The following is a 9336-nucleotide window of genomic DNA, read 5'->3' as shown; positions in this document are numbered from 1 at the left end:
TTTTGACCAAGTGCCACAACAAAACTATATAAATTATTCTGGCTTGAGGGGCGCAACAATCACATGAACAGTACTCACCCCCATCCTGTTTAGGTGTTTTATAATAATTAAGGATATTTTTATCCATTTAATTTTTTTCCCTCTTACCACATTCAACATTTATAAGAAGTTTCTCAGACAAAAAAACATTTATAAAAAATGTAGAATCCATTAATCGAGTTAGAATAAATTAAATTATTAAAATAAAATTTCTAATTGATTAAAATTACGTTTCCATAAATTGTTCGTGCATCTACGTAACAAGATAAAATCAAGAAAATTTATTATAAATAATCGTGAAATAACCTTATGCTATATATAACTGTTGGAATAAAATGCTGAATAATAAAATTTTCTAAAATATCTTTAATGAAATTTGAGATATCTTAAAATATCTTTAGCATGGGCCATGATAAAAGATATTTTAAAATTTTTAATTAAAATCTCAGTATTTTTCATCATTCTTTTATATCACTTCTTTCTTTTGCATTTGAAAAAAAAAAAAAAAAAACTGACAAACACAATAATTTTTTTTTGAAATAACATATTAACTTAAAATATAAGAATAATAATAATAATAATAATTAAAATTCAACTTTATTAAATATTGCAATATATGTATTATTAGTAAAAGTACACAATAATAATGTTAATACTAAAAAATAAATTTGAATCGAATTTGAATTTTAAAAAATTAGGATATTACAAAAATAATATAGAAATATCTAACTTTGCATTCTGTATATAATAAAATATTTATTATTTAATTAACTTAAGTAAAGCAGTGAAGGATCAGTGAACCGACTTATTCCACACTCAGATTGAAAGTTCTACTCGTGGGACATGAGATTACTGTCAACTAGCACTCGCTTTGTATAAAATTCCACGACGACTTGTAAATGATCAAAGTTGACTTGAAACTTGACAAAACTCTGTGTGATCAACTAATGATTACTATTCACATATTTTCTTCCTGCATGGTGGATGCATGGCTCGAATCCTTTCTTTCATCTAGTATTTGGATAAGATGCTAGCTTTAACTATCATATTTTGTGTATTGATATCGTGTTCTTCGGTTCTTCATTCCTTTGGTAGGGATACCATCTCAGTAAACAGTAGTATTATAGATGGGGAAACTCTTGTTTCGACCGGAGAAAGATTTGAACTGGGGTTCTTTACTCCTGCTGGAAGTTCTGATAATCGAAGATATGTGGGAATCTGGTATTACAAAATGAATCCAAGAACCGTTGTGTGGGTTGCCAATAGAGATTCCCCACTTACAGAAACTGGTGGTTTTTTTGCTGTAGATAATGGCAATCTCACGGTATTGGACAAGTCCTGAAAACATTATTGGTCTACAAATCTTGAGAGTCTTTCATTGCCAAAAGAGGCGAAGCTCATGGATTCTGGAAACTTGGTTTTGAGGGACCATTTGGGAGTGAATCTATGGCAAAGCTTTGAACAACCAACTGATACATTTATTTCAGGCATGAAGATGGACTACAACATTATATTGACCTCGTGGACGAGTCAATATAATCCGAAACCTGGAAACTTTACATTGAAGCTAGATCAAGAAGTGAAACAACTCATCATCTATCGAAATCACTTTATCCAACATTGGAGAAGTGGGACTTCAGGTGAATTTTTTCAATCTGATGAACTACCTACTGCAGTAGACAACTTGTTATTCAACAGAATTTCTGAACAACCCTCGAATAGTAGGGATACAATATATAATAATACAAGGAATCTGGTGAATTATAATAATACAAGGAATCTGGTGAATTATACTAATACAAGGTATCTGGTGAATTATAATAATACAAGGATTGTGATGAATTTTAGTGGGGAGATACAATATTGGAGCTTGGATACTGACCAGAATAAATGGAATTTAATGTGGTGGGAACCAACAGACAGATGTAGTGTGCTCGATGCTTGTGGAAGCTTCGGTAGTTGCAATACCAACAATGCCTTGGCCTGCAAATGCTTGCCAGGTTTTAGGCCTAAATTTCAAGAAGATTGGGACAACAGAGTATTTTCTGGTGGATGCACCAGAAATCAATATGTGGCAAAAATGACACCTTCTTGAACTTGAAGAAGATGCGAGTGGGGAATACAAATTCAAAAATTGAGGGTTATGATGAAAATGATTGTCGAAAGGACTGTTTTAGCAATTGTAAATGCGTTGCATATTCCTATACTAATAAGGAAAACAGTACACGGAGGGACAAGGTACCTGATACCTCCACTTGCTGGATTTGGACAAAGGATCTTAAAAATCTTCAGGAAAATTACAATCTTGGTGGTGGTGGTCATGACCTCTTTGTGCGTGTAGCGAGTTCTGACTTAAGTAATTCCTCATCTTTTGTTTTTTTTTTCTTTTTTTTTGTTGGAATCAATTATGATGATTTTGTATAGTAGTGATGAATTGAAGCTCATTCTAATTGTCTTGTATGTTTTTGGAAAAGAAAAACGTTTCCCAGTAGAATGTTTAATGGATTAATGTTATGATTATTTCTTGCTAATAAATCCATTTAAGGTAATCCTTTTTCTTCCTGTAGAAGCCGGAAGTTATCATAAGCAATTTAGAGGCGGATCTTCCAGCAAAAAGGCACCATTGCTTTTGATCCTTGGAGTAACTATCGCGTGTACCATAGCTTTTTCAATTGTGATTGCCCTCATTTGCATTAGGAGAAGGATGGTCAAAAGAAAAGGTAACTGAAAAGTTTTCTATTTTCGAAATTTTTTAGCAATAATTCTATTGATAATATTATTAGCTTCAGAACTGTACCTTAGTTATATAGTTAGTTTCTGAATTCAGAAAGAGCGGAAAATATTAAAAGAAATGCAGCTGTTTTATATGGCACTGAGAAACGCGTCAAAGACTTAATAGACTGTGAAGATCTTAAAGAAGAGGACCAGAAGAGAATAGATGTGCCTTTCTTTGATTTAGACAGCATAATAGCTGCTACGGATAATTTCTCAGATGCAAAAAAGCTTGGAAGAGGAGGCTTTGGGCCTGTCTACAAGGTAATTTTCAGATTATGCATTTAAGTTTTTGTTTTGCTAATGGCTTAATTGACTGTTAGACAAGTTTGGTCCAGGGCATATTTCCAGGAGGTCAAGAAATCGCTGTAAAGAGACTCTTAAGTGTTTCTGGACAAGGGTTAGAGGAATTTAAAAATGAGGTTGTTCTGATTGCAAGACTTCAACATCGAAATCTTGTCAGGCTTTTGGGGTATTGTATTAAAGGACATGAAAAGATTTTGCTCTATGAATATATGCCTAATAAAAGCTTAGATTTCTTTGTATTTGGTAAGCCTCAAAAAGAATTTTCTCATTCTCATTGCAAAAAGAAGTACGTAGCTATTTGGTATTTCAGAATTACTGACCTTTGTGTGAATGGAAAAAAATTTTCAAGATCGAAAGCTTGGCATGCTTCTAAACTGGGAGACACGCTTTAACATCATTATTGGAGTCGCCAGAGGGCTTCTATACCTGCACCAAGATTCAAGATTGAGAATTATTCATAGAGATTTGAAAACAAGCAACATTCTACTGGACTCAGAAATGAACCCAAAAATTTCTGATTTTGGATTAGCAAGGATATTTGAAGGAAAACAAGCAGAAGGAAGCACAAACAGAGTCGTTGGAACTTAGTAAGTTTAACTCATGCAAGCAGTATAATATTTGATCACCCGACGAATTCCTGGGATTATCCAGTATATTAGTAATGGTAATTGCTGAAAAATGCAGTGGCTATATGTCCCCGGAGTATGCATTAGATGGACTATTCTCGGTTAAGTCAGATGCTTTTAGTTTTGGAATTGTGGTGCTAGAGATCCTAAGCGGAAGAAGAAGCACTGGAGTTTTTAAGCCTGGACAAGACTCGAGCCTTTTGAGTAATGTAAGTTGTGCTAGTTATTTTAGCCCAAAACTAATCCTTTTTCTATTTTTTGACTGATAAATGCGTAAATAATAGGTTTGGAAATTGTGGAGACAAGACCAGGCATTGGATTTCTTGGATGACACATTAAGTGAAAGTGTTAATAGCAATGAATTTATCAAGTGTCTACATGTTGCACTATTATGTGTACAAGATAATCCAGCTGATCGTCCCAACATGTCAAACGTTGTTACTATGCTAAGCAGTGAAACTACAGGCTTTCCAACTCCTAAGAAGCCAGCCTTCGTTGAAGGAAAAAGCATTTCTGATACACCTTCATCAAGTAATCAAGAAATTAGCATCACCAGATCTTTTTTATCTGAAGGTAGATAATGGTGCTATTAGACTTTTTTGGGTCTTACTTTGTTCTCCATCAACCTTGTTCAGAAACTATTTTGGTTCATTTATGCATGTTTAGCATTAAATTGCCTAAATTTAGCTTAACATATAGACTATTCGGCAAATTTAACTGTTATAGTAGCTGTCAGTTATTTTACTATTGGTTGGTTGGGTTAACGATTATATAGCGGTTTAGAATAAAAGTGTTCAGTACAAATAACTATTTGATTAGCTGTTTAATATAAAATGATAAAAAAATATCAAAGCAAGGAACAAGGTAAAAACAAATGATGGATATAAGTGTCATAAAGAAATTATAAAATTAATGAAGATAACACTTCATACGTCATTGGCTCGCAGATATTGTATTACCGAATGCTATAATTAATTAAGATAAAGTTTCAATCCTATCGAAACCCTAAACACTACTTCAAACGCTGCTGCCAAACAGGACCATAATAAAACATTTAAGATCAAGAGAAGCTTGATACATTTAGAAGAATGGAATTGCTAGGCATGATAATTTCTGAGAATTGAGTTTTTAAGGGGTACTAGGCAGTTTTCCCTGCTTTGCACGGCATATTTAATTTTGAATTATAAAATATGTATATTAAATAAATTGTTAAAATTTAAAGTGCATACAATGCATAGACAGTATGATTTTGTAAATTGAAAATTTTATTCTAACTGATGAATAAGTTATTCATGGAAAGGAAAAAGAATGCTAATTTAATATTTATATGTGGCCAATTGAAATAGAAAAAATATATTACTATATAAACATGAAATACTAATAGAAAATTAGTGAGAACTTATATCTCCTTAGAGTAATAACTTGAAGTATAGAAATACATACATAAATAAATTTGAAAAAATAATGAATAATAAGTAAGAAATATGAGTAAATAAATTTAGAAAAAAAAATTATTGCAATTCATATTTGATATTTTTTTTGTAATACAATTTTTTGTCCATATTTATATTTATTTATTTTGATTTTTTTGTTTTATAAAATATTACTTTAGGCTTATTTATGAACAAATCATTTAGAAGTGGAATTGGTTTTAATTTTACGAAGTCACATTTTCTATTTAAAGACCAATATAATTATTTTAAATAAAAAAATTAATGTAATAAGTACAAAATATATAGTGATTGTTTATGTTTACAGGATTGATCAATATGTGAGAAGTAGACAACAATCAAATAGCAAAAAAAAAAAAAAAAAAGTCAAAAATTCATTTGCTATATTTGAAATACCTAGATTTCTAATTTGGAGACTCAAATGAACTGGCCAACAATATTTAGCACTTTCACAGCTAATCTATACATGTTATTGAAAGATCATCCTGTTAAATTTAAAACATACATCTTGAAATAATTGAAAAGAGACATGGCTTAACAAACTTATAAAGAATTAATAATAAAGGATATTAGAAGTCATTGTATTTAAAATTCTCTCATAAATTAAAGAGAGAATTTTTAATGAAAAACATGTTTTTTCTTCAAAAATATACAACTTCTTTCTCCAAATAGTTAAATACAAATACTAAAATATTGGAGACTCTCTTTCTTCAAATGAAATGTCATGTCAACATCCAACAACAACCCATGATTTTCTTTTATTATATATAATGATGTTGAAAATGAATACACACTTCCTAATGGATTTTTCGGCCACAAACTAATCTTTTGTAATTTATTATTTTGTTATAATTTAAGTGTTAAATATGTAATAACTTAACAACATTTAAAGGTAAAACGATATTAACGTATTTTGACAAACTCCAAATCCAAGTATAACTCAATAAGGTTATGTTTGGTATATGAGATATAATGGATAAATAATATTTTTAAAATTGAATAGACATAAAATTAGATTGGTGACTGGGTCGCAGTTAAACTGGATCAACTCGGTTCAATCGATTTTTTATTTATTTTTAATAATTATTTATAAATGAGAAGTTTAAAACTCATTATTTTTAAATTATTCATAGAGTTGAATTTATGATAGTATTATTATTTAGATTAATAATAATTATTGTCTAAAAAACTATTATATTATATAGTGTTAATATTTGAATTAAAAATATTAAATAGTATTTATGTTATTAAAATGTTTAGTATAAAGTAACAACTTTTCTTACTGGATTGAGACTAAAAAAATTCTCCAATAAAAATGGAGCCCAATAAACATGTTGGAAGGCCTGGGCTGTACATGGGTCCATTAAGGGGTGTGCAGTGATGTGAAAACTAAAAAGGGAATATTATTATTTTATCCTTGTGTTTTGGTAAATTAACTACTATATCTTTGTATTTTGAAAAGTACATTTCAGCCTTATGTTTTAGTTCAATTAAATTAAATTATCCCAATGCAAGTGAAATAACAGGACTAATCCTATAAACAGTGACAACTAAAAGATGTAAGCAAGTTTGCACTCTATGATCTTTATTTTCACTTTCTTCCCTCTCTCAACTCATTTCAAACTCCCAAAAATATAAACTGCGATTCATTGCTAATGGATTGCTAACTATGTTATGCTTATCACTGAGAAGGATTTGAGGCAAACTTTCACACAGTATGCTCTGCTTTCCCTTTGCAAAATGGGCTTACCTGCATATTTCCATCTATTTATTTTTTTTGGAATTAATGGATAGGTATGTGTACGCCCATGATTAGTATATTAACTCAGGTTTATTAATAATAATTTATTTTTTAATTAATTAATCAATTATAATATTAAAATAATTTTAAATATTATTTTTATTGGTTAAGGAATAAGGGTTATAATTTTAGTGGGATTACTGTTCCTACAGACTTCAAATCAATAGCAAATGATAATAAAAAAATTCTTTTTCTCTCCATCTCTCTGTTCTCTTGTTTATATAGCTAAGCCAAAGTATTTAGACCGTGGAAAAAAGAATTCTACAATTAATAGACCGGTGATACAACTTGCGCTATAAAATGTAGGTATTCGACTTACCTACTGTTATTTTCATGTGTGAGCACATGATTATTTTTTTTAACATTAGTATCGAAGTATGAATACCTTGTGTTCTAGCTTGTGTATCAATTCAATGAGTTGGATTGATATTAGATCCTCATAATTCTTCGCAATATTAAGTGTTATAGCATATGTACAAATACAATCAATATTTATTTTATATTGATTCCATCTTTTCTTTGACATGACATAACTTATTGAGATCTCATTATTTTCATCAAAATCATTGGTTTTAGATACCTGAGTTTCTTCTGAAAATTATTTATCAGTCATGTCTAAGATCTCTTCTGGAGTTTCATTTTCATTATTTGTCCTTGGAGCTAATCAATCTACCACATTTCAGGCGTGCAATACATTTATTAACATATGCAGTTTTATCCTTCAAGGACTTTGATTCTAATATGAGTTTAGCCACTGATTTACAATAGTTTGCAAAATAAATATCTTTTGAACTTCTAATTCATACAACCTTGTGAGAGGATCAAAATTTGATAGTATTGATTATTATTTTAAGAAATTAGCTTTTTCAACTGCATATTCTAATTATTTTTTTAAGTAATTAGCATTTTCAACTGCATATCCTCTCTCCTTAATATTGGGATCCATAATAATCAAAAACTTAGCATTTTCAGCTTCTTATTTTCTCCCCCTAATGTCGGGATCCATAATCAAAAAGAGGAAGAATTTATAATTTGCTGTCTTGATGCAAATAATTACCACTATATGCAATAGCAATGTCCTCTATATAAATTGGGAGCTTTGTTCTCATAAAAATTATTTTGAGAACATAACCATTAAAATTCATTAGATTTGAAGAAACTTCTGGTTTTTTAATAAATATTCATATAAAGATTTAATTTCTTTTTGCATCAATATTGATCCAAAATAGCCGAACCGATCATTGTCAAACAATAAAAATATTTGAATTTGTAAACTTCTATAACTATATTCATATAGTTATTATTTCTATATGATATTCATTCCCGCGAATAACTTTAAAATAAATTTCTACAAGATAGTGCATAAAATTCATTTCTCTAAATAATAATATTTGCTCTTCAAGAGCTTTTAATATCAAAGCCAAAATTTGCTTTCATATATTTTGGTATATAATAAGTACATAATTAACATGGCATATTATCTTTTGCCACTTCTAGTGGTACTATTTATTTTGATTACTTGTGACTTCCACAATTACAAAGATCAGTAATTCAATAATGATCTTATTAACATTCTCAAAGAAAAGAATGTTATTGTCATTATTCACACTCACACCTAATATTATATGTTATTACATTCACTTCTGGGAATAAAATAAATCCAATTGAGTGGTTTCATGTCATGACATCTTTTATATCATGATTATAAATATGTCATTAGTTTTTGTTTACGCCCAGTATTGTGATATGCCATTTCATTCACTTTAAACAAATCTTATTATGTAAATTAAGTGCTTAATTTTTGTTTAATAACAAAAAGAGTGAAACTAATTTAAAATCCACAATCGATATGTTATATATATATATATATAATCCTACTGCAAGAGCATATTGAAAGTACAAAATATTATTCATGTTTTACGAATAAAATAAGTGGATATTTGATTGTTAAATATCTAGTGGAAAAAAATTATTTCAACTGATTCCTTGATTTTCTTTCTTATTGTGCCTTGAGGACATGTTATATCCACATATAAAAATAAATAATTCATATTGAATATATATTAAAAGTCACAAATCCAATTTTACAGGATTTGACATAATAAAAAAAATAGCATACTAATTTGATTTAAGAATTATATTTTATATAATCATCAATCAAATATATTTATAAATCAAATATATATATATATATATATATATATATATATATATATATATATATATATATATATATGAGGCAAAATTATATATAGAATTATCTTTCAAGTGTAAGAAACCTTAGATATACAACTTTTTACTTTGATTGTCGCCAACCATAAGTAATCCTCTCTTTATCTGA

The 9336-nt window shown here is 29.0% G+C and overlaps 1 pseudogene across 1 annotated transcript; it reads left to right on the top strand.

Moving 5' to 3' along the window:
* The first annotated feature begins 1011 nt into the window (after positions 1-1011).
* Positions 1012-4455, top strand: LOC105640016 (G-type lectin S-receptor-like serine/threonine-protein kinase At4g03230; annotated as a pseudogene). Its single transcript, XR_016320127.1, has 7 exons — positions 1012-2395; positions 2607-2759; positions 2867-3075; positions 3150-3360; positions 3467-3704; positions 3802-3952; positions 4028-4455. The product of XR_016320127.1 is annotated as a G-type lectin S-receptor-like serine/threonine-protein kinase At4g03230 (transcript).
* The last annotated feature ends 4881 nt before the right edge of the window (positions 4456-9336 follow it).

Source organism: Jatropha curcas, chromosome 3 (assembly GCF_041381405.1).
Source record: "Jatropha curcas cultivar XTBG-Jc1 chromosome 3, XTBG_Jcur_1.0, whole genome shotgun sequence".
NCBI classification, from domain to species: Eukaryota; Viridiplantae; Streptophyta; class Magnoliopsida; order Malpighiales; family Euphorbiaceae; genus Jatropha; species Jatropha curcas.
This window is presented reverse-complemented; position numbering and strand designations above follow the sequence as displayed.